Source organism: Trichechus manatus, unplaced genomic scaffold (genome assembly GCF_000243295.1).
Source record: "Trichechus manatus latirostris isolate Lorelei unplaced genomic scaffold, TriManLat1.0 scaffold00441, whole genome shotgun sequence".
NCBI lineage: Eukaryota > Metazoa > Chordata > Mammalia > Sirenia > Trichechidae > Trichechus > Trichechus manatus.
Genome location: NW_004444377.1, coordinates 25,039 through 52,131, shown reverse-complemented (window position 1 = coordinate 52,131; position 27,093 = coordinate 25,039). Strand labels below are relative to the sequence as shown.

The window sequence follows — 27,093 nt, the reverse complement described above, 5'->3', positions numbered from 1 at the left end:
TAGAAAGAGAAATACCATATGATCCAGCAATCTCACTCCTAGGAATAGATCCTAGAGAAATAAGAGTTGTCAGCGAATAGACATATGCATACCCATGTTCACTGCAGTATTGTTCACAATAGCAAAAAGATGGAAACACCCTAGGTACCCATCAACAAATGAATGGATAAACAAACTATGGTACATACACACAATGGACTACTATGCAAGGATAAGGAACAATGATGAATCTGCGAAGCATCTCACAACACGGATGAATCTGCAGAGCATTATGCTGAGTGAAATAAGTCAATCACAAAGGACAAATACTGTATGAGACCACTACTGTAAAAACTTGTGAAGGTTTACACACAAAATGAAACAGTCTTTGATGGTTACAAGGGAGGGGTGGGAATGGAAAAACACTGAGTAGACAATAGATAAGTGGTTTTAACTATGGTGAATGGTAAGACAGCACATAATACTGGAGAAGCCAGTACAACTTGTCCAAGGCAAGGTCGTGGATGCTCCATAGACACATCCAAACTCCCTAAGGGACCAAATAACTGGGCTGAGGGCTCTTGGGACCATGGGCTCGGGGCACATCCAGCTCAATTGGCATGACGTAGTTTATAAAGAAAATGTTCTACATTCTACATTGGTGAGTAGCATCTGGGGTCTTAAAAGCTTGTGAGTGGCCATCTAAGATACTCACTGGTGTCACCCTGTCTGGAGCAAGGGAGAATGAAGAAAACCAAAGACACAAAGGAAAGCTTGGCCCAAAGGATGGACCACAACTACCACAGCCTCCACCAGACTGAGTTCAGCACAACTAGATAGTGCCCAGCCACCACTACCAATTGTGCTGACTGGGATCACAATAGAGGGTCCCAGACAGAGCTGGAGAAAAACGTAGAACAAAATTTTAACTCACAAAAAAAAAACCAGACTTACTGGACAGAGACTGGAGAATCCCTGAGAGTATGGCCCCTGGACATACTTTTAGCTCAGTAATGAAGTCACTCTTGAGGTTCACCGTTCAGCCAAAGATCAGACAGCCCATAAAATAAAACAAGACTGAAGGGACACACCAGCACAGGGGCAAGGACTAAAAGGCAGGAGGAGATAGTAAACCTGGTAATAGGGAACCCAAGGTAGAGAAAGGGAGAGTGCTGACATGTCATGGGGTTGACCACCAACGTCACAAAATAATATGTGTACTAACTGTTTAATGAGAAGCTAGTTTGTTCTGTAAACTGCCATCTAAAGTAAAAAAGAAAATACGGGAGTGTGGCTGTAGTGCCTAGTTTTTAAAGATGGATTATCAGATATGAAAACAAAAGCACATGTAGCAAAAGACAAAATAGATAAATGAGATCTCATAAGAAATAAATACTTTTGTTCATCAAGAACTTTATCAAAAGAGTGAGAAGACAATCTACCTCTTGGGAAAATATTTTCAGGAACCATAGATAAGAGTCTTATATATATATATGCACATACACATACATACATACACACACACATATATATACATACATATATATTCATATATATATATAACTTCTACAACTAATAACGAAAAGACAAACAATCAAAAAATGGACAAAGGGCTTGAATAGACAGTTCACCAAAGAGGACACTCAAATGGCCAACAAGAACACCAAACCCATTGCCATCGAGTTGATTCAACTCATTGTGACCCTAAAGGACAGAATAGAACAGGGTTTCCAAGGCTGTAAATCTTTACAGAAGGAGACTGCCACATCTTTTTCCTGTGAAGTGGCTGGTAAGGTTGAACTGCCAATGTTTTGGTTAGCCAGTGTGTGCTTTAACCACTGTGCCACCAGGACTCCTTTCATTAGCAGTTAGGGAGATGCATATCAAAACCACACTGAGATATCACCTCACCTCTATTAGAATGGCAATGATTAAAAAATGGAAAACAACAGGTGTTGGCAAGGTTATGGAGAAACTGGAACTTTACTCCATTGCTGGTGGAAATGGAAAATGGTGCAGTCACTGTGGAAAAACAGTTTGGTGATTCATTCAAATTAATATTTGAAGAAATAATAGCTAAAAACTTCCGAAATTTGATGAAAGACATGAATCTACACATTTAAGAAGCTCAATGAACTCCAAGTAGGATAAACACAAAGAGATTCACACCAAGACATATTATAATCAAACCGTCAAAAGACAAAGAGAGAATATTGAAAGTAGCAGGAGAGAAGTAACTTATTACACACAAGGATCCTCAATAAGACTAACAGCTGATTTCTCATCAGAGATCATAGAGTACGGAAAGTAGTGCAATGTCATATTTAAAGTGCTGAAACGAAAAAAAAGTCAATGAAGAATTCTATATCCAGCAAAACTGTATTTTAAAACTGAGTGAGAAGGCAGAGGGATGCAAGGACCATGGTCTCAGGGAACACCTAGCTCAATTGGCATAACACAGTTTATAGAGAAAATGTTCTACGTTCTACCTTGGTGAGTAGCATCTGGGGTCTTAAAAGCCTGTGAGCAGCCATCTAAGATACTCCACTAGTCTCACCCCTTCGGGAGCAAGGAAGAATGAAGAAAACAAGATACAAGGGAAAGATTAGTCCAAAGGACTACTGGACCACAACTACCAATAGACTGAGTCCAGTACAACCAAATGCTGTCTGGCTACCATCACTGACTGCTTTGCTCAGGATCACAACAGACAGTCCCGGGCAGAGCTGGAGAAAAATGTAGAACAAAATTCTAACTCACAAAAAAAGACCAGACTTAGTAGTCTGACAGAGACTGGAGAAACCCCGAGAGCATGGCCCCCGGACACCCTTTTAGCTCAGTAATGAAATCACTCCTGAGGTTCGCCGTTCAGCCAAAGATCAGACAGTCCCATAAAACAAAATGAGACTAATGGGGCACAACAGTCCAGGGACAAGGACTAGAAGGCAGGAGGGGACAGGAAAGCTGGTAATAGGGAACCCAAGGTTGAGAAGGGACAGTGTTGACATGTTGTGGGGTTGTTAACCATTGTCATAAAACAATATGTGTACTAACTGTTTAATGAGAAACTATTTGTTCTCTAAACCTTCATCTAAACAACAATAAATAAATTAAAAATTAAATAAACTTTTTTAAAAAACTGAGTGAGAAATTAAGACATTCCACGATAAACAAATGGTCAGAGAAATGCTAAAGGAAGTCCTTCAGGTTAGAATGAGGATGCTAGAATGTAAGTCAAAGCTGTATGAAAAAAAAATAAAGCTCTCCAATAAAGATAACTGCCTGGGCAAATATAAAAATTATTACTACTGTATTTTTTTTTTGCTTGTAATTCCACTTTTTATGCCCCACATGGTGTAAAAGACAAATATATAAAAATTAATTATAAATCTGTGGCATTGTGCACACAATGTATAAATATATAATTTGTGACAACAATGACATAAAGGAGGATGAATCTGTATAGGAGAAGAGTTTTTGTATGCTATTGAAGATAAGCTGGTATCAGTTTGAATGAGATTATTATAGAGTGTTAAATATAATCCCAAGGGTAATCATAAAGGAAATATCTCAAATATATACACCAATGGAAATGAGAACAGAATTAAAATGGCTCGCTACAAAAATAAACACAAAAGAAGGCAGTAGTGGAAAAAAATGCTAGGAAGAAAGGTCTAAGACATAAAGAAAACAAATAGAAAAATAATATTACTTTAAAATTAATGGATTAAATGTTCCAATCTAAAAGCAAAAATTGGCAGAATGGATAAAAAAATAAAAAACATAAGCCAACTATATTCTGTCTTTTCAAAAGACTCACTTCAGCTCCAAAGACACAAATAGGTTGAACCTGAAAGGATGGAAAATAAATTCCATGAAGTAGTAACCTAAAGAGAGCTGGAGTGGCTGAACTAATATCAGACAAAAAGACTTCAAGTAAAAAATTTTTTACAAAAGACAAAGAAGAATATTATATATTGACTTAAGGATGATTTCATCAAGAAAAAAATAAAATTATAAACATATATGCACCTAACAACAGAGCCCCAAAATATATAAAGCAATTCAATTGACTGAAAAGAATGGAGATATAGACAGTTCTGTAATAATTGTTATATAATGAAGTTGAGACTTCAATACACCACTTTCAATAATGCATAAAATATCTAGACAGAAGATCAATAAGTAAACATAGGACTTGAATAATACTATTAAACAACTAGATTTAACACATATTTATAGAACACTGCACCCAAACACAGGAGAATGCACAGGCTTCTCAAGTGCACATGGATCATTCTCCAGGATAGAACTATGTTAGGCAACATATCAAGTCTTAATAAATTTTAAAAGAATGAAATCATACAAAGTATCTTCTCCAACCACAATAGAATGAAACTAGCAATCAATAACAGAAGAACTTGAAATTGCAAACATGTGAAAATAAAACAACACACTCTAAAACATCAATGGATCAAAGAAGAAATCATAAAGGAAATTAGATAATTCTTACAGATTAATAAAAACAAAAACACAGCAAACCAAAACTTCAGGGATGCAGAGAAGGCAGTGCTCAGAGGAAAAATTATAGCTGCAAATGCCTACATTGAAACAGAAGAAAGACCTCAAATCAATAATATAACTTTATACCTTGAGGAACTAGAAAAATAAGAGCAAACTAAGCCCAAAACTAGCAGAAGAAATGAAATAATAAAGGTTATAATAGAGATAAACAAAATAGAGGATAGAAATAGAGAAAATCAATGAAAACAAATGCCGGTTCTTTGAAAAGATAAACAAAATTAACAAATATTTGCTATATTGGCCAAGGAAAAGGACAGAAAACTCGAACTATTAGAAAAAAGAAAAGAAAAGATCACCACAACTTTACAGAAATAAAAAGGATTATAAGGAATATAGGCAGTCCTCAGGTTATGAACGTCCAACTTATGTACAACCTGTAGTTATGAACCAATTCTCATAAAGTCTATTATATCAAAAATTTGAGGTGCATACAATGGTTTTTAATAACAAGCACTACATTGCTATGTGTATCAAAACATTAGTATTATTATTACTGTCTTATGTTAAAGGTGCTTTAGTGTACCTGGAAGTATTTCTTTAACGTTTTTTATGTATAGAAAGGTACTATAAGTACTATATACTAAGACAAACATTTGACTGATATTAGATATGAACCGTACCTCACTGTTCTGACTTACGTGCAATTTTGACTTAAAGAGAGACTTAGGAACACAACTCATTCATAATTCGGGGACTGCTTGTACAATGAACAACTGTATGCCAACAAATTAGATAACCTACATGCAAAGGATGAATTCCTAGAAACACATAAACTACCAAAACTGACTCAAGAAGAAATAAAAAATCTGAATACATCTATAACTAGAAAAGAGATTGAAATAGTAATCAAGAAACTTCTCACAAAGAAAAGCTCAGAACCAGATGGCTTCATTGGTGAATTATGCCAAACCTTTAAAAAAAATTTAACACCAGTCCTGCAAAAACTCTTCTAAGAAAACAGAAGAGAGGGAAATACTTCCCAACTCATTCTCTGAGGCCAGTATTACCCTGATATCAAAATCAGTCAAAGATATCACAAGAAAAGAAAAAGTGCATACCAATATATTTTATGAATACAGATGCAAAAATCTCAGCAAAATACTAACAAAGTGTATCCAACAGTATATTAAAGAATATACACCATGAACAAGTGGGATTTATCCCACAAAAGCAAAAATGGTTCAACATAAAAACCTTAGGGGGCAATGAGTTTATGTTAATGGAGGAGGAACAACTCAGAAAAGGATGAGCCCTGAAGAATGTAATCAATGTCAATAAGTTGTAAATGTAGAAGCTGTTGAATTGGTGTATGTTTTGCTGTGTATATTCTCAACAAAATAAATTTTAAAAAATTCACTGCAATATACTTCATTAATAGAACAAAGAAAAAAACCCACATAATCATCTCAACTGATACATAAAAGTCATTTGACAAAATCCAACACACTTTCATGATAAAAACACTCAGAAAAATAGGAATAGAAGACAACTTCAAATTCATATGGAATGGGAACCAAAAAAAACCAAACCCGTTGCCGTCAAGTCAGCTCCGACTCATAGCAACCCTATAGGACAGAGTAGAACTGCCCCATAGAATTTCTAAAGAGCACCTGGTACATTTGAACTGCTGATCTTTTGGTTAGCAGCCATAGCTCTTAACCACTACACTACTAGGGTTTTCACGGAATGGGAAGGGGCTTCAAAGAACCAAAACAATTTGGAAAAAGAACAAAGTTTGAGGAATCACACTACCTATTTTCAAAACCTACTATGAAGCTATAGTAACCAAAATCGTGTGGTACCGGCATAAGAATAGACATATAGACCAATAGAATAGGATTGAGAGTCAAGAAATAAACCCATACATCTAAAGTCAACTGATTTTCAACAATGGTGCCAAATCCATTCTATTGGGAAAGAACTGTCTCAACAAATGGTACTGGGGCAACAAAATTTCCATATGCAAAAGAATGAAGCTGTATCCCTACAAAAATTAACTCAAAATAGATCAAGGACCTGAATATAAGAGCTAGAACATAAAACTCTTGGAAGAAAATATAAGGATAAATCTTCATGACTTTGAATTTCACAATGGATTCTCAGATACGACAAAACACAAGCAGCAAAAGACAAATATATAAGTTGGACTTCATTAAAATTAAAAATTTTTGTGCATCAAATAATTTCACTAAGAAAGTGAAAAGACAACCTACAAAATGAGAGAAATATTTGCAAATCATATATCTGATAAGGGTCTAGTATCCAGAATAAATAAAGAACTTGTGCAACTCAACAACAAAAAGAAAAAGAAACAATTAAAAAGTAGACAAAGGATTTGAATAGACATTTCTCCAAATCAGATATAAATAAGCACATGTAAAGGTGCCAAACATTCTTAGTCATCAAGGAAATGCAAATCAAAACTGCAATGAGATACCACTTCACATTCACTAAAATGACTTGTTAAAAAAAAAGGAAAATAACAAGTTCTGGTGAGGATGTGGAAAAATTGGAACCATAGAGCAGTGCCAGTGGGAATGTAAAATGGTGCAGCCTCTGTGTAAAACAGTTTGGTGTATATTCAAAAAGTTAAACACAGAACTATTATGTGACCCAGCAATTCTGCTTCTAGGTATATCTCCAAAAAAAGATAATTGATATCAGGAACTCAGACAGATACTTTTATACCAACATTCATTGCAGCATAATGAACAATAGCCAAAAGATAGGAATAATCTAAGTGTCCCTCAACAGATGAATGGATAAACAAAATGTGATATATACATACAATGGAGTACTTTTCAGCCATAAAAAAGAATGAAATTTTAACCCATGATCCAACATAGATGAACCTTGAAAATATTATGCTAAGCGAAATTCAGCCAGATAGAAAGGGACATTGTATATTTCCATTTATTTGAGTTATCTATAATAAGAAAATCCATAGAGGCAGAAAGTAGATTATAGGATACTAGGGGCTAGGGGAAGAGAGAAATGGGGAGTTATTGCTTGGTGGGTACAGAATTGTTGTGTCGGGTGAAGAAAAAGTTTTGAAAATAGATACTGGTCATAGTCACACAACATTGTGAGTGTGACTAATGCCACTGAATTGTACACCTAAAATGGCAAAATGATTAAAATGACAAATTTTATGTTATATATAATTTACCACAAAAATTTTCAAAAAAAGGGAAGGACTACAAATAATCTTATTGTGTTGGAATTGGAGAATGACAATGAACTCATGGTGTTTAAGAGAGAGATTTATCAATGCGTGTGTGTGTGTGTGTGTGTGTGTGTGTGTTTTCTAGCTCTGTCCATTGAGAAAGCCTAAACAAAGTTTTTCAATCTTGGCACTATCAACACTTTGGGCCAAATAATTTCTTGTTGTGGGAGTCTCAGCCTATGCATTATAGTATGCTTAGCAGCATTCCTGTCCTCTACCCACTAGATGGCAGTAAGCACCCCCACCCCACATAATTTTGACAATCAAAAATGTCTCCAAACAATGCCAAATGCCCTCTAGGAGACAAAATTGCCCCTGGTTGAGAACTGCTAGCCTAGATGCAATGACATGCCAGTAGCAATGAGCACACTTAGCACCCAGACATTGGTTTCTAAATATCACTTACCATGAATTCCAGCCACTGACTGCAAGGTTGGGACAGGGAAAATGAAAGGTGAACCTGGAACTTTTTGTTTTATCAGAAACTAAGGAACTGCTCTAAGAATGATGGGAACATGTCAACAGGATATAGGAGCCAGTTTAAAGGAGCTTCCACTAGCCAACTCTGGGATAATTTTAATATCAAAATACATAATGATTATAACTCATTGAATAAAATAAGAAACTATGAGTCATATAGATAGATGGACTGAAAAATGATGAGACAGAGAGAAATGATTGAGAAGGCAAAATTCTTTCTTACAGTAAAATGCCAATTAATAAACGTAGAAGAAATGATGAAGTTAGAAGTATCACTCTTTGACAACTATCATCGTAATAATTGATTCCAGAAAGAATTATCAGTGGATGCTAAAACTAGAAAGTGAAAGTTTGGTAGGAAGCAGTATATAAACATATTTTCACCAAAATATCTCCCCACAAAATATTTATTAATTGTAAGGGGGAAAATAGTACTTTTACAGTGGAGAAATCTGATGGACACTCCCTGAACCTAGAGATCAAAGTTAACATCCGTCAACAATGGGACTGTTATTGAGGTCCTCCTGATGTGATGCACTGAGGATGCAACATCTCTTCTGTCATTTCCTGCCAAAAATGCATAGTCTGAATTTAATCAACTGACAAACCCAAACTGAAGGACATTCTACAAAATGACTGGCCTGTACTCTTCAAAAATGATAATATCATAAAGACAAGAAAGACTGAGGATCAGATTAAAGCACATTAAAGAGACATGACAACTAAACACAACTGATAAACTGTCTGGACTCTGGATTAGACAATAGTATTTATCCAAGTGAATTTCACTACTTTGATCACTGCACTGAGGTTGTGTAACAGAATGTCCCTGTAACCTTGTAATCACACACTGGAGTATCTAAGGTAAAAGCGACATCATGTCTGCAACTTACTCTCAAATGGTTCAAAAAACATGTAATTTATTTATATTTGTTGTACATATAGAAAGAGAAGGATAAAGCAAATGTAACAAAATGTTAACAATTGGAGAATCTGGGTGAAATAAAAGAGTTCTTTGCATTATTCTTGCAACTTTTCTTAAATTTAAAATAATTTCAAAATTACAAAAATTGAAAACACAGTCAAGTTCTGCCTCAGCTCTGAGAAACCCAACCCCACCCATACACCATAGGCCTCTTTGGACAGACAGTTCAGAAATCATAAAAACTTGCTTTACAGCTTTCCCAACATAGCAGGAGATGGTTGGAAGAGATGGCCCAGACATCTAATTATTAAGTTCAGATCCAGCTAATTATTAAGGAGAAGTATCACCAGCTTCCACACCCTTGTTTTCTTGGAGCAGGGTGATGGAAGTGGGAGTTGAAGGGACTGTGGAGGTAGAGGGGGTGCAGGAACAGAGGGACTGAAAAAGGAAGGGTCCTTCCCTTCAGCCAGACTGTGCCATCCCACAAGTGACTGCCACTGTTCCTACCCCTCACCCCAACCTTGCATCTCTCTCTTCCACACGAGTCGGGGTCATTGCTGTTTCCTAGCCCTGCCCTTCTGTTTGCTGCTGGGTTTTCACCATAAGACCCTCGCTACCATATCCATCCAAGCATTTGGCTGTGATTCTGGTAGCACATGGCCTATGATTGGTGGGGCCACTGGGAAGCACCAGGCTAAGAGCAGCAACAGACAATGCTAGGGAATGCTCCATCACAAATAACTCAGCAATTAATGGATTAATTCTTATGACAGCCCTTTGAGGCAGTGTGGTATATTATTATGGCATATTAGATAATTGTTCAAAAATACTCGCTCACTCCCCCTACCACCTCCATGGTGGAGTACATTTCCCTACCCCTTCACTTTGGGCTCAGCCATACAACTTGCTTTAGTCAATGGAATGTTAGCAGATGCAATGTAACCAAAGGCTTAAAAACTGTTTGTACAATTTAGCTTACTCCCTTGAGCTTCTGCCATTGTTATGAGAACATGGACAATTTAGGCCATTGGTCTACAACGATGAAAGATGTGTACAGCAGAGCCACCCCAGCCAATCCCATTCCAGATGAGCTGACCACCAGCTGAAATGCAGATGTGTGCAATATAAATGGTAACTGTTGTATGCCAATGAAATTGTGTAGGTACTTGTTACACAGCATATTGCAGTAATAACTAAACTGATACGGGGTATCATTGTTATGCCCGTTTACCATAAGAAACTGAGGCACTGAGAGGTTAAATAAGCTTTCTGGGGGTGACTCCTATGTCTCTGGTCAGAATGACCATGGAGAATGGTGGCCCCATTGGCTAAGACTGGATACTGGTTGAGGGACAGGCAGGTTGGTGAACAAAAAGCTGAATTTAACATTGGACATGATGAATTGCTGGTGCTGCAAGGTGTCCAGGGATAGGTTACTGGAAACAATGTGTACATGTTGAATTGTGGCAAATCTATACTGGCTTCTTACCCTGTGGACTCACCTTGAGTTCAGAGATGTGATCTGCCGGAAAACACTCTGTTCCCCAAATACCACGCAGCACAGTCATCACACAAGAAGATCCAGGATGCTCTGAAGCACTTCCCTCAGTGCTAAGGTAGCCTGCTGATTCTGTTTCTGTCCACACTCCTGCTAGTTCTCAGCACTGCTTGGGGGAATTTGCCCTGACTCCCAGCACAAACAAAGGTGCTGCCCTGGGCATGTACCCTCAGGAAATGGGTATTGGTGCTTTTTTTTCTTCTCTTCAGAAGACCTGAGCATTTCGTGAAAACAATAAAAGGAAAAATGGAAGTGAAATCAGAGAAACGAAACCCAGAAAAAAAGTCTTCTTTGGCTACACGATCGAGAAGTCATGTGGCAGGGCCAGGCTAGTGACTAAAAATTTCAATGTTATATGTAAGACAGATCTTAGATGTGTTTTTGTTAGTTGCTGGCAAGTCGGCTCGGATTCACAGCAACCTTATGTATAACTGAAGAAAATGTTGCCTGGTCCTGCACCATCCACATGATTATCGGTATATTTGTGTGCATTGTTGGAACTATTGTGTAAATCTATCACAGGGAGGGTTTCCCTTGTTTTTACTGACCCTGTGCTTGGAATTGCACACAGGACTCATGCACTGCTCCACCTGCACTCTGCTCTCCAGACCCCCAACTTGCAGTGTTATTACACAGTCCCTGCAACAACAGCAGCTGGCTGGGAAAAAGAAACTGGAGGGCCATGAGGACAGGTGTGTCCTGATGCATCTTCCCATGGTTGACACCATGGAGACACACATGGCAGCCACATTCACATGACCGGGTCTTTAACCTGCTTTCCCTGTGAGCCTGTGGAGCTGTGACCCTAACTCACTAAGGGCTAAGCCATGCCTGAAGGGTGATTAGAGGACACAAATCATCAAGTTCTGGTTCAGGGTAGGTCTCTGGGCAGCCAGCAGTAGGGATTCCTGTATTTCAAAGGCATTGTGAAGCCCTGTCTATCCTGCTCTTTGCAGGGACAAGTTGTAAAATGTCCATACATTGCTTAAACCCCTACCTTGCTTACTTTCTTTTTTCAGACAAACCAATCTCATCTAGGGGCTTCTGAGGCTATCTAAAATATGGTAAGAGTATTGCCCAAGTCTCGATTTACATTTCCATGTGGAATGGCAGAAGACGGAGAAGCAGGTGGACAGGGCCAGCAGTGGACAGCCACATGGAACAGGCCTCGTGAAAGACGTGTGACTTTCCAGTGGGTGCACACATCATGCTGAAAAGGCCCAGGCCAGGGCCCTCTGTGAGGGCACATTTGTGTGTGTGTGTGTGCACGTGTGTGCCTGTGTGTGTAATTTATGTAACTGTCACTCAGAGCTCCATCAGCATATCCCAAACCTTAAATTAACCCAGTGCGCTGGGAAGTTTCAGAAATTCCTTTGAGTTAACTCATCAGGCAATGGAGGAATTCATTGTTGGATTCTGGAATTAAAGGTTTAGCCTCTTAATTTTTATTTTCACACAAGTAAGTTCCAGTTGATGGTGATTAGCTGTTCACATCTGTGCTTAGAGGAATAACATAGCATTTGTGATTCAACAGTTGCAAGTTAAGCTGGCTTTGTCCCGGGTTTCCAAGCCTAAAATATCTCAGGGCTTTGAACTAATTTGGTCTAGTTCAAACCCCTGCTGAGAATTTGCATTTCTAACAAATTTCAAGGCAATGCTAATACTGTCATTATGTGCCAATTCTGAGAACCACTAGTACAGCAGTAGTTCTCGAAATTTATTATCCGTAAGAATCACCTGGGGATCTTGTTAAAACGTAGATTCTGATTCAGTATATCTTAGGTGGAAACGCAAACGAACCAGTCCAAAGCCCTACATCTAAAGCGCTGGTGTGGTTCTTTTTCCCTTGAGGCACTGCAAAGGACACTAAGAGCCAGCACGCACTGAAATGGAAGATCTCTCCATTTCAGGCCAGTTTACATGACTATGGATGCACCAACTTTGGCAAAGTGAGAGGCATTAGACTTTAAAATGTATAGTAAGTGCTAATGGGATTTCCTCTCCCTTTTTGTGTGTTGGAAACCCTGGTGGTGTAATGGTTAAGTGCTAAGGCTGCTAACCATAAAGGTTGGCAGTTTCCTGGGAAACTCTATGGGGCAGTTCTACTCTGTCCTATAGGGTTGCTATGAGTCAGAATCGACTCGATGGCAAGGGGTTTGGTTTTTTGTTTTTTTGTTTTTTTTTTTTTGGTTTTGTGTGTTAGGTATAATGTCCCTGGGTATTTCCGTGGCATTTATTTGAGAATGTCAGTGAGCAATTAGAGTTTCATTGGAGAAAGCCTGACCATACAAAAGAGACCATCACAAGATTTATTCAATGGTGGTGTGTCTGATACTGTCTGTGAAAGAAATCCTAGTAAATTATCAAAATGTCCAACAGCTAATCACAGTTTGGGGATATGTGGTATCTTCTATTTGTTGGCATTAGAATGCAGAAATAAAAGAATATTGAAACTAAGGTTTGAAGATGCCTCTTCACTGCTACCATCTTGGACGTCTTGTTCTCGTTGTTAGGTGCCATCGAGTCCATTCCGACTCATAGCGACCCTATGTACAACAGAACAAAACACTGCGTGGTCCTGCACCATCCTCACATTGTTAATGCTTGAGCGCATCCTTGCAGCCACTGTGTCAATTCATCTTGTCGAAGGTCTTCCTCATTTTCAGTGACCCTCTACTTTAGCAAGTATGATGTCCTTCTCCAGGGACTGATCCCTCCTGATAACATGTCCAAAGTATGTGAGACGTAGTCTCTCCATCCTTGCTTCTAAGGGGCATTCTGGTTATACTCCTTCCAAGACAGATTTGTTCATTCTTTCTGCAGTCCATGGTATTTTCAATATTCCTCACCAACACCACAATTCAATGGCGTCAATTCTTCTTCAGTCTTCCTTATTCATTGTCCAACTTTCTCATGCATATGAGGTGATTGAAAATACCATGGCTTGGGCCAGGTGAACCTTAGTCTTCAAGGTGACATCTTTGCTTTTCAACACTTTAAAGAGACCTTTTGCAGCAGATTTGCCCAAAGCAATGCGTCTTTTGATTTCTTGACTGCTGCTTCCATGGGGGTTGATTGTGGATCCAAGTAAAATGAAATCCTTGACAACTTCAATCTTTCCTCCATTTATCACGATATTGATTATTGGCCCGGTTGTGAAGATTTTTGTTTTCCTTATGTTGAGGTGTAATCCATACTGAGGGCTGCGGTCTTTGATCTTCAACAGCAAGTGCTTCAAGTCCTCTTCACTGTCAGCAAGCAAGGTTGTGTCGTCTGCATAAATCAGGTTGTTAATGAGTTTTCCTCCAATCCTGACGCCCTGTTCTTCTTCATATAGTCCAGCTTCTCAGATTACTTGCTCAGCGTACAGACTGAATAGGTATGGTGAAAGGATACAACCCTGATACACACTTTTCCTGACTTTAAACCACACACTACCCCCTTGTTCTGTTCAAACAACTGCCTGTTGATGGATGTACAGATTCCTCATGAGCACAATTAATTGTTCTGGAACTCCCATTCTTTGCAATGTTATCCATAATTTGTCATGATCCACACAGTCTAATGCCTTTGCATAGTCAATAAAACCCAGGTAAACATCTTTCTGGTATTGTCTGCTTTCAGCCAGGATCCATCTGACATCAGCAATGATATCCCTCATTCCACGTCCTCTTCTGAATTCAGCTTGAATTTCTGGCAGTTCCGTGTTGATATACTGCTGCAGCCGCTTCTTAATGATCTTCAGCAAAATTTTACTTGCGTATGCTATCAATGACATTGTTCCATAATTTCCACATTCGGTTGGATCAACTTTCTTGGGAATAGGCATAAATATGGATCTCTTCCAATCAGTTGACCAGGTAACTGTCTTCCAAATTTCTTGGCATAGAGGAGCGAGCACTTCCAGCGCTGCATCCGTTCTTTGAAATATCTCAGTTGGTATTCCGTCAATTCCTGGAGCCTCATTTTTCGCCAGTGCTTTCAGTGTAGCTTGGACTTCTTCCTTCAGTACCATCAGTTCCTAATCATATGCTACCTCCTGAAATGGCTGAATATTGACCAATTCTTTTTGGTGTAGTGACTTAGTATATTCCTTCCATCTTCTTTTGATGCTTCCTGTGTCATTTAATATTTTCCCTGTAAAATCCTTCAGTCTTGCAACTCAAGGCTTGAATTTTTCTTCAGTTCTTTCAGCTTGAGAAATGCCAAGCATGTTCTTCCCTTTTTGTTTCCTATCTCCAGGTCTTTGCATATGTCATTATAATACTTTACTTTGTCTTCTTGAGCCACCCTTTGAAATCTTCTGTTCGGCTCTTTTACTTCATCATTTCTTCCTTTTGCTTTTGCTACTCAAGTTCAACAGCAAGTTTCAGAGTCTCTTCTGAAATAATTTGGTCATTTCTTTCTTTCCTTTCTTTTTAAGGTCCTCTTGTTTTCTCATTTATAATGTTCTTGATGTCATTCCACAACTTGTCTCGGCTGTGGTCTTTAGTGTTCAACACGTCAAATCTGTTCTTGAGATGGTCTCTAAATCAGGTGGGATATACTCAAGATCGTACTTTTTGCTCTCGTGGACTTGTTCTAATTTTCTTCAGTTTCAACCTGAACTTGCATATGAGCAATTGATGGTCTGTTCCGCAGTCGACCCTTGGCCTTGTTCTGACTGATGATATTGAGGTTTTCCATCATCTCCTTCCACAGATGCAGTCAATTTGATTCCTTTGTCTTGGACTTAGTGTATCCGAGTCACAAACAGACAGAGCTACACCAGTTGGGCGAGTGCTCTGCTGATCTCCAGCAAATTAGCACTTAGTGGTTGGAGGAGATAGTTATTAAATTATGCAATACACACTCAAAAATCATGCTTTTGGAATCACATACCTAATGACAAGTTCTTGTGTTCTAATTATAGCTTATACTGGCTATAACGTCATTTTACTGAAAATTGTCTGAAATCTCAGAGTTCTGAATCAGTGCTAGTGGTGGAAAAGGTGAGGGAATGATTGGGTTGTCTTTTACACATACACTGGGTTTTTTTTAAAGGAATGGCGCACAGTACAAGTCAGGGCTCGTGTCTACAAGTAACTGGGACCAACTCTAATTGACTTAAGAGAAAACAGGATGTATTTGAAAGCAACTGAGGTAGTTCCAAACCTGTGGGACATCTGGGTAACCAGGGTTGGAAATGAGCACAGACTGAGGGACATCAGGCCCCCAGAACAAGCAGAGATCAAGCCTCCAAAAGTGCCTGGTTAGGATGCTGCAGCTGCAGCCACCCCAGGCAGTACCACCTTGTGATGGACAATGCACAGGCCCCCTCTAAAGCTGCCACAACCTGGCACTGCAGGCTGCGATGCACCCACTGCTGTTTAAATTGCCCTTGTCGCTTTGTATCATCTATGCTCAATTTAAAATCCTGAGCAGGAGCATCTCATTGGCTGATCCAAAGCCAGGTGTCCGTGTCCTACCTGCCAGGAGGCAGGAGGAAAGACCTTCTGGCTTTCTCAGTTTCCACAGTAGCAGATGGAGTTCTGACCTCCATCACAGCTCAGACAACTGTGTGGTACTCCAAAGAGGAAGCCAGTTAAGATGCCAGATAGCCAAAATATTAAACATGAAAGTCACAAATGTCCAGTAAAGGCATCTTAAGATAAAATTTTAGATTTGGCTAAGGATCTAAACATTAAAATGCTTTCAGTAGCACAAGTTAGTAAAAAGTTCACTGGCTAATCCAAAAGAATTTCTTCTCAATGCATTTCAGAGAGATTACTAGGATTGCTGCATTTGAAATAGCTGGAGACTGTGGAGTAATTAGTAAGGAAATTTTAGTCATTATTTTTATGATATTATGTGGAATGCACACATACATTTTGTGTTAGTGAGTAGTTGGACAAATTTCACTTGTACTTGTTAAGGGTACTTGCTAAAATGCTAGTAACTGCACGTTTGGCCCATTGGCACTCAACTCTTCCATATGCTCCTACTACCTTCACCTGTAAGTACCAGGTTAACCAAACAAGGAAAGCAGAGATCCTCCAACAGGAAGCATCTCAAACCACCCAGATGGAGGCAAAGCATTGACTCAGTATCACATGCTTGCCGCTCCTGCCCTGTGCCTGCCATCTATAGCCATCTACAAAACATGGACATAGACTGCCAACAGCGGCATTCCCTGGAAGCTTCTCAAAAACGCAGAAGCACAAGTCTGCCCCAGAATGACTGAACCAACCTGCATTTTAACAAAATCTATAGGTGATTCATGTACACATTCAAGTTTGAGAAGTGGTGGTCTGCAGCCCTCTGAAGCAGGAAAAGGCTTTATAGGAGTCTGCTGTCCAGTCCAGGGTACAAATCATCTCCAATAGTTAGCTGGGATGGACTCAGTTCAGAATTTGTTCCCCAGATTTTCTTCTGTTTCTCACTGGGTTCCAGGTCTTAATGCTATGCCTCTAAGCTGTGGGCAGCCTCTGTGTTGTGATATCTTGGCATCAGCCGCTTAACAATGTTCAAGCCCAGTTTTTCCCAGTGACACCATGAGTATTAGGGACTCCAAGTAGGAATTTTCCTTGAATCACACCATTTTCCCTTCTCCTTCTCTGGATCTGTCCAAGGAAGCACACACAGGGAAGAGTGAGCCAAAGGTAAATGAAGTGCTCCCAGCACTTCCCAGAGCAGGGTTCTTCTGGTAAATTCCAAGTTGGCAACCCCATCCTGCTGCCCTGCAGAATGACAAGTCCACTTGGCAAATGCAGTGAGAAGAGCTAGTGTGTCCCTTAGGCCAGTCCTTCAGTGTGCTCACAGCTTGGGGCAGGAAGTGAAAGAGGAAAGGAGAACATTGGACTTTCTCCCAGGTGGTGGAAGAGGTTTAGACCCTTTTTCCAATCCTGAGGCAAGAAGTGAAAGAGGAAGCTAAAGGCAGGCTCACTATACATGTGGCATGCTCACTATACATGGTGCAGGAAGTGAGGAGCTGAAGAAATCCCCGCTGTGCCCTCCTCAAGACAACACTCTTAGTGGAAGACTTGGCCTCATGGACCGGCTTCTCTGGGCCCAAGCAGACACAGCTGTGTCCTCTGTGAGGAGGGCAGCATGGCCATTTGTTGCACACATCTATCAGTGAGTGTTTGTGGAATGCAAAGCAGAGGAGAAACAAAAGATACCATGTTAGGAGAGGGATGTGGGTTTAGCCAATTCCAGGCAGATTCCTGGGCCAAGCTCCGTGTTTCAGCTCCATATTCCGATGCTGGGAAAGTCTTTTTCAACATTCCACTTCCACACACTGCTTCTTCAGTGTCCAGTTGAATAAAGCAGCAATGCTGACAATGCCTCTCAGTCTTAAGAATAAGAGAATTGGCCGACAATAAAGGCTGTTCATTCTACGCTCTCCTTGCAAGGAGAAATTTAGATTCTGGAAGGCACGAAGTTTGCATTTATTAAAGGCCAGTTAATAAGGAATGTTATACTAAAATGTTGAGAATTCAGACTGCTTAATTAAGAAATCTGTTTAAAATCCCCAGAGGATTCTACAATTAAACCAAGAGTATTTTCTAACACAAGTTACTTGTTTTGTTTTAATAAACTCCTTCAGGACAAGATCTCCATTCCCATTATGATTATTTTTTTAAATGTACTACTTGCACCCATTTTTTGTAATGTCTTCTTGAAGTTGCTGTTGTTGTTAGGTGCTGTCAAATCAGTTCCAACTCATAGAGACCCTATGTACATCAGAACGAAACACTGCCCAGTCCTGCGCCATCCTCATGATCGTTGTTATGCTTTAGCCCATTGTTGCAGCCACTGTGTCAATCCATCTCATTGACGGTCTTCCTCTTTTTCACTGACCCTCTACTTTACCAAGTAGGATCTCTTTCTCCACATACTGATCCCTTCTGATAACATGTCCAAAGTATGAGAGACAAATCTGGTCATCCTTGCTTCTAAGGAGCATTCTGGCTCTACTTCTTCCAAGATAAATTTGTTTGTTCTTTTGGCAATCCATGGAATATTCAATAGTCTTCCTCAACATGAAAAACCTGAGTGTGTTTTGTAATTTATTTACCTCTTCTGTAGAAATTTGGGGCTTGAATCACTTGATATTATTGAGAAGCAAGTGTCAATCAAAGGTTACATAAACAATTATGACAGTCAGATTATTTTCATGGCAGCTGAACCATAACTGGTAAACGCTACGTTTCCCCTCCTTGCTCAAGGTCTGACTGTGAGTTCCCAGATCATGCTGGTCGCTCCATCTCAGTTCCCAGTTCTGCCTCACACCTTAACTTTCAAAACCCCGTCTCTGATTCGCCCACTTCCCACTTCCATAAAAAAGGAACATACTTGACTTGCACCCCGCTCCTGACTAAATGAGCATGAAAGATATGTGGACCTTTTCCAAGTCTCTTTTTCTATGTCTGTAAAATGAAGTTGCATTGCATAGGATTGTCTGAAGATCAAATGAGGAAACATATATAAAAAGGACCTGGAGCAACACTAGGTAAATAGTTGGGTTACCTTAAAAGTGAGTGTTCTCATGCCTCATCCTTTTTTCCCACCTCTTACACTATGCCCAGCCTCGCCCCATCACAATTGTTCCCACTTCTCCCCCTGCAGCTGTATCCTCTTCTACCCATGTCCTCACAGCCTCAGGTGATATGGAAGTAAACTCTTTAAGGGCTGTGGTGACCATTCTAGAAAGACACTTACATATTCACAGGATGACCCTTTCTGCCTAAAGCCCCTGGGCCTCACATCTCCATCACACCACTTGAATCCTTATAGCAAAGGGAATTTGGGACAACAGAACGAGAGAGAGACAATGAGGATTTGTGACTCTAAATCATGACACACTTAGTGAGCATTATGCTTCTCAACAGAGATAAGTAGCAAATCAAGACAATGGTTAAATCACTGTTGGAAGTCTCCTGCAGACTACTTGTCCCAATGTCCCACTTCCATATTGCTTTGAGAAATTTCATCTTCTGCATGCGTGTGATATAGCGTTGACCTTGTGAGTTGAGCTACCTGAAATTCTGATAGGAGTTGATACTGAGTCTTCGTGAGTGGCACTATTTTTGGAAAAATAAAAATATTGAGGTAAGATGTGAGTGTGTGTGTTGTTAATGTGTTTCTAATGATTGTCTTGTTCTGAAAACCTTGGTCAAGCTGTAATGTGACATACAGGTCCAAGCAATGACCTGTAGCCACAGTTCTTTCATTCAATGAGCACCTGAGTTTACCCACCCCCCACTCCCCATTTTCCCTTCCCAGCCAAACAGAATCCCTTCCCAACTCAACCTGGAGGTTTGGCGAAATCCCAAGCAAAACCTCCCTGTCCACCTGGGCAGGAAATTTAAAAGAATTCCCTCACATCCTGGATTGTGAAAGCAAGGAAATAATTTGAGCCTCACTGGGGACTAGAATTCTGGGTCACAGGGTGTGTGCTCTTTTACCTTTAGACAGTGGCTCCCACCCCCACTGCTCACACTGGAGTTGCCAGGAAGGGCAGGCTGGAACTCTGGGGCAAGGGTTAAATTTCCATAGATGGAATTTCTTCTTCCTCAGAGAAGCCTCAGTTCTGCTCTCAAGACCTTTCCACTGACTGAATCAGGCCCACCCAGTTTATCCCTTCCTTAAAGTCAACTAAGTGTGGACTTTAATCACCTCTACAAAATATCATCACAGCAACACCTAGGTGAGTGTTTGATTGACTGACTGGGGACAATAGCCTAGTCAAGTCAACACATAAAATTGACTCACAGGGTTTTTATTGTACTGCTTTTGCAGCTTTAATTCTTCCAAGTAACTATTTTCTTCTTAAAGGTATAAAAGCCTGGGTGGTTGTCACTTGGTAAGGGATGGCAAAGGTCTTCTCTTCTCTGAGCTAAATGACCAGACCCTTGCTCCAGCCCAGCCCTCTGTGACTAACCTGAGTACTGGGTGACCCCTGGCCACCAAAGGAAGGGAATGGTCCCCTACTCAGCAGAGCCAGTCCTCCTGCTGGTGAAAAAATCTAGAACATTTTTATGTTGGGTTCAGGTGTAACTTTGTGCCAATAGAAAGAGGGCCTTCTTCTGTCTTCAAATATTGATTTTAAAATTCTTTTCCATCATTAACTCAGGGGTAGAAATTTGGGTCTCCTGGTGTCTTTCTCTCTGTACGTGTATGACCATTTCAGACCACAGTGGTTAAGAGCTTGGCTGCTAACCAAAAGGTCAGCCACTGGAATCCACCAGCTCTTCTTGGAAACCTTATTGGGAAGTTCTACTCTGTCCTATAGGGTCGCTATAAGTCAGAATCAACCTGATGGCAATGGGTTTGGTTTGATTTTATCCTGCCCTTTAAAACTTGGAAGTACCAAATGGAGGGCCCCATGGAAGAATGTCAGGGTGTCATCCTGACAGTAGGGTCTACAGAACATGTTTCTTTAAACTCCACACCAGCAGCAGTCTTTGAGAGGAATGAAAACCTGCCATTCATCTTGCTACATGAGATACCTATACCTGCAAGTTCCGACACCCTATTCCTTTCTTAAGCCCAAGTAAGCAAAGGACATTGCAGTAGAAGAGTCTGAGGGACCCCAAAGCATTCACTCCTGACTGTCTCATAATTCTGTCTCTATTGTTAATACAGCAGTGAGATGGGGACAAGACCTCCTCTTGTCTACCACTCTGAAGAAATCACAGTCTCTATGACAAGGTGCTATGCCTCACTCAGTACAAGAGCTGGCTACATGAGGTGGCACTTCTCACACATTATCGTAGTGCTTACAAATCACGTATGGGCCTTGTGGACATGCAGTTTTTAGTGCAATAGGTCTCAGAAGGGGCCTGGTATGCCACATTTCTAAGAAGTCCCCAGTGATGCTGTTGGTGCTGGTCCTAGGGTTACATTTAGAGAAGTGAGGGTATGAAGGGCTTTCTGGCATCTTATATAAAATGGCTAAAGAAGGCATGCTCGTTGTTCAAAGGCCCTTGTTGAAAGATCTATTCAACAACTAAACAGCCATCTTTTGGTAGGGGTCATCACTACGGTAATCTAATGAGAATCCTGTGACTTTGCTCTCCTTACTTCCCTTGACTGCTCAGAAGCTCAGAAACAAACATGTCAGCCAATTTCAGTGTTTTCTGATACAACAGATTCCAACTCCTTCCCCACTTAAGTACCTGGCACGAGTCTTTTCCCCTTCAATCTCAGGGCTTTATTGTAAACATGTCCTGTAGTGAACCATCTTAATTTATTAAGGAAAGATATAATTAAAAGTAGTGAAAAATTGTCACACACCAGCCAAATATTCTTCTTGTGTCCTTGATGGATAAACATAAGATGCTCAATTCCCACAAGCTAGCCTGTACCACAGGCAGCACTGGACGTACATGTTAGTAGGACACAGCATCCTCCAAAATATAAATCTTCTCTGTGCTTTAATTTTATACTGTGCACTTAGACTCAAATCCAAGTCTTTCCAAACAGCTCTGCTTTTCATTTATTTCTTCTCCAGCCTGAATACTGATATGGATATTTTATAACAAGAATTTATCGGGCCTTTGTCCTGGTTCCTGGGAGGCAGCCTCTGAACCCCTGGTATTTCCAGAGTGATGGGAGTGTCTTTGTTACACATGTGGGACCTCACCTGAAAGTTTATGCTACTATGTTCCGTTGGGACCACACCTGACAGTTTATGTTAATGAGGTGACTCATGGTAGGCCCCTAGATAGTTTGTGTTACCAAGATGACAAAGGATGGGGGCTAGCCATGCAACCAACCACATGATTAGAGAACTGGAGCTTGAACCACATGATGTCAGCAGGAACTCTGGGGAGTTCAGTCAGGTGGCCAGTGATTCAATCAATCATGTCTATGTGATGAAACTCAAATGAAAACTCTCGACACTGAGGCTCTGGCGAGCTTCCCTAATTGACAATAATATTCTTTGTACTGTCACACATTGATATGCTGGGAGCATGTCGTGTCCTTCAGAACAATGGATGCTCTGCATTTGTGACCCTCCCAGACCTCATCCTATGCATCTCTCCTTTCAGCTGGTTCTGATTTGTATTCTTTTGCTATAATAAAACTGCAGTTGTAAGCATAGCACTTCCCTGAGTCCTGTGAGTTGTTCTAACAAATTATCACACCTGAGGTGGTAGTGGCAATCCCCAATTTGTAGCCAGCAGGTCAGAAGTGGGGGTGATCTGGGGACCCCCAGGTTTGCAGTTGCTGTCTGAAGTGAGTGCAGTCTCTGGAGGGTGTTGCCCTTAACCTGGGAAGTTTAGCCCAACTCCAGGTAGTTGGTATCAGATGTCATTGCAGGTATTTCAATCACTGTCTCATGAACACAATTTCAATCTGATCCATGTCTACTTGTAAGCATACAGGTACCATACTGATATGGCCAGGAAGGCTTGGGCCACCTGTACTGACGTTCACATGCAGAGTCACAGTCTAGGAGGTGACTTCAGCTCACACTCATTCTTCATTGCAAAGAAAATTCTTCTTTTTGGATAAATTTTATTTGCAATCAATAATCACCTGACTGACATTGGAAATCACTTGGTGGTACTTCCATTACCACTAGATTCTCCTATTCATGTGACTTCCTCTCCTAGTTTTCATTTGCTTGCAAAGTCTCAACCTTCAACTTTGGACTGAACAAGAACAGCTAAAGGGGAAAGCAGCTTTGATTCTAGTGAAGCCCCTCAGGTCCAGAAAACATGCTTCTGTGGAGAATGAGGAAAAAACAGAGTAGAATGGAATCACCTCTCTGAATTGCTAGCACTTTAATTGCCAGCTGTCTCCAAACAAGTATGTTCGGAATGGGAATTACCTGGATAACTGCTTTAACCTCTTTAGTACCGCATTCATATAAACCAAATCTCTATATAGGTTTAACTTTTCAGGCATTAAAAACAAGTAGCAAAATGTAGTGTTTTCAATATCACTCCTTATTTACCATGTTCTTTGGGGATTCTCCCCTCCCTCTCTTACTGAAAGAATTAACTCCAATTACGTCTAAGACTTAAGCTATAACGGGAGGAAATGTTAACCTCATTTCTCAGAAACATCAGCAACAAAAGAAAAAGCGTAAGAGCACTAATGCAGTTCTTTCGTTTGTTCAGCAAATATTCACCAAGTACCTATTATGTGTCAGGCATTGAGCTAGGCACTAGATATAACAGTGAACAAAACAGACAAAATATTACAATCTAGTGGGTAAAGACAGAAAATAAGAAAAACATACACAGCAAATCAGAAGGCGCAAAGAAGAAAAATAAATCAGGGAAGGAGGAGAAGGTGGAGAGGAAGGATCACATAGTGAGGTCAGGGAAGGCCTCCCTGATAAACTGACCAAAGGAGGTGAGGGAGAGTGCCATAGATCTATAGCGAAAGAGCATTCCAGGAGGAGGGCATAGCTAGAGCAAAGGCCCTAAGGCAGGAGTGTGCTCTGCACCTTCTGGAGGAGCAAGGAGAGCAGTATGGCTGCAGCAGTGAGCAATGGGGAGAGCTTAGTTGAGGAGGTCAGAGAGGTGGGGGATGGAGATCATGTAGGACTCTGTGGACCATTGGGAAGTCTTGGGCTTTTACTCAGAGTCACATGGGAACGTGTCCAGTGTAGGAGCCATGGGCCACATGTGGCTACTTAAATTTAATTAAAATTACAAATCTAGTTCCTAGTCAAATGGCCACATTCCAGCGCTCAATAGCTACATGTAGTGTAGACAGTTTTGATCAGAGGAGTGGTGTGATTTGACTTGTGTTTTAAAAGGACGACTTCAGCTGCAGTGTTGAGCATGAAATATGGGGTGAAACCAGGGAAACATGTCTGGAGTCGATGGCAACAATCCAAGTGAGAGATGGTGGTGATTTGGATGAGGGTAGCAGTGGGAGTGGTGAGAAATGGACATGTTCTAGATCTGTTTTGAAGGCTGAGCCCTAACAGGATTCCCTGATGGACTGGTTATGTGATGCAGAGAAAGATAGGAGTGAAGGGAAACTCCAAAGGTTTTACCCAAACACTGTGGGTTTCCAGCTTACATTGGATGCTCCATCTCAGTTCCCAGTTCTGCCTCACCCGTCACTTTCGGGACCCCCATCTCTGAACTTCACTCACTTCCCATTTCTGTAAAAAAGGAACAAACTTGGCTTGCACCCTCTTCCTGATTGAATGAGCATGAGGGATATATTGACCTTCTCCAATTCTCCATTTCTATATCTATAAAATGAGTTCTATCACCCAGGGTTGTTTGAAGATGAAATGAGGGAGCAGATATAAAAAGGACCTGATAAATAGTTGGTTACTTGAAAAGCGAGAAATCTCCCATCCCATCCTTTGTTCCCACCTATTATACTATTCCTAGCCTTGCCCCATCACTGTTATCTTCTACTACCCATGTCCTCATAGCCTCAGGTGACATGGAATTAAACTCTTTAAGGGCTGTGGTGACCATTCTAGGGAGACACTTTCACATTCACAGGATGACACTTTCTGCCTAAAGCCCCTGGGCCTCATATCTCCATCACACCCCTTGAGCCCTTATAGCAAAGGAATTTGGGTCAGCAGAACGAGAGAGAGACAATGAGGATGTGTGACTCTAAATCATGAGTCACACTTACTGAGCATTAGGCTTCTCAACAGAGATAAGTAGCAAATTAAAACAATGTTTAAATCAGTGCTGGAAGACTCCTGCAGTCTGCTTCTCCCAATGCCCCACTTCCATTTTGCTTTGAGAAACTTCATCTTCTGCATGCCTGTGATATAGGATTGACCTTGTGAGTCGAGCTGCCTTAAATTTTGATAGGAGTTGATGCCAAGTTTTCATGAGTGGCACTATTTTTGGAAAAATAAAAAAATATGTGGTAAGATGTGGATGTGTGTAGTCAATGCATTTGTAATGATTGTCTTGTTCCAAAAACCTTGTCAAGTTGTAATGTGGCATACAGGTCCAAGCAATGACCTGTAGCCACAGCTCTCTCATCCAATGAGCACCTGAGCTTACCCAACCACCCTCTACCACCACCACCACCCCCATCCCCCCTCCCAGACCAAACAGAATCCCTTTGCAAGACAACCTGGAGGTGGTGCAATCCCAAGCAAAACCTCCCTGTCCACCTGGGCAGGAAATTTAAAAGAATTCCCGCACATCCTCGGTTGCAAAAGCATGGAAGTAATTTGAGCCTGACTGGGGATTAGAATTTGGGGTCACAGAGTGTATACTCTTATAACTTTAGCTAGTGTTTCCCACCTCTACTGCTCACAATGGAGTTGCCTGGGGAGATTACAAATTTATGGATGCCTAGGCCCCCCACTGAGTACTAAATCTCAGTCTCCTGGGGTGGGGCCTGGTATCAGTATTTTATAAAGCCACCCCAAGGGGAGGGGGGTTCTAGTATGTGTCCAGCTGGAAGAACCACCTGCCTAACTTCAGGCAGGCTTTGTGCTGCCTCCCAGCTTCTAGACCTGGAGAGATCAGAGTAGAGTTACAGGGGGCAGTTCTTCCCACTCCTGCAGGCTAAGGTGGTCACTGATGGTAGAGAACAGAGGGGGATGGGAAGGGATGGACTGCCTACAGACCCCTAAGAAGGTCAGTTCCCCCTTCACCCAGGGGCTTGAGAAGCAGGCACCTTTGGAGTGTCTCAAAGGCCAGGCTGAACCAGGCCTGGGCTCTCCTGGAAAGTCAGCCATCAGAGTCCGCTCCTTCTATATGCCTCTTCGGGGCAGGGCTGCCCAGACACAAGTAACCACCAGTTCCTCTGAAGCACCTGGTTTTTAAATCAGTGACAGGGGTACACTGCAGGCATAGCATTGTCTTCCAAAGTTAAACTGTTGTCTTGACCCAGTTCCAACCACTAGCCAGTATATTTAAGACCTACTGACTAACTGATGCTTCCAGCAAAATGTTTCCATCATAAGCAGCACTTGCCAGAGGAGCCTCAGGATTTTAAGGGGCTTCTTATTAAAACCCCCCAAAGAGCCTCACACACTGCTCAGAGGAAAGGAAGTCCTGGCTTGAACACGCCATCACCCGTGCCCTCCCCAGGTCCAGGACTCCAGGTTCTGTACAAACTCCAGACAGCAGAACATCACTGGCAGCCTGCTGCAAGCAAGGTCCTGTGCTCAAGGCTGCATTCTAAAAGCCTGGAAGGCAACCACGTGATTATAACAGATTCAGACAAGAATCAGCAATAGATGCTAAAACCATTGGAGAAAGTGGTTGGAGAAGAGGATATTTACAGAGGCTCAAAGTATCTCTCCACAGATTACTTATTACTAACAAGCGGAGCATATATGGAGAAACCTGGCCAAGTTAATATCACCAGTAAGAGACAAACCAAAAATGAGATAGA

At 40.9% G+C, this 27,093-nt stretch overlaps 1 long non-coding RNA gene across 2 annotated transcripts in view; it reads right to left on the bottom strand.

Moving 5' to 3' along the window:
* LOC111819383 (uncharacterized) overlaps window positions 1–24,835 on the bottom strand; it is a 58,192-nt gene extending 33,357 nt beyond the window's left edge. For both annotated transcript variants that reach the window (XR_002823035.1, XR_002823036.1), the window contains exons 1-2: window positions 24,784–24,835; window positions 10,697–10,966 (exon numbers count right to left, since the gene is read on the bottom strand). This is a non-coding gene — a long non-coding RNA (uncharacterized LOC111819383). The remainder of the gene's footprint in view (window positions 1–10,696; window positions 10,967–24,783) is intronic.
* Window positions 24,836–27,093: the final 2,258 nt, after the last annotated feature.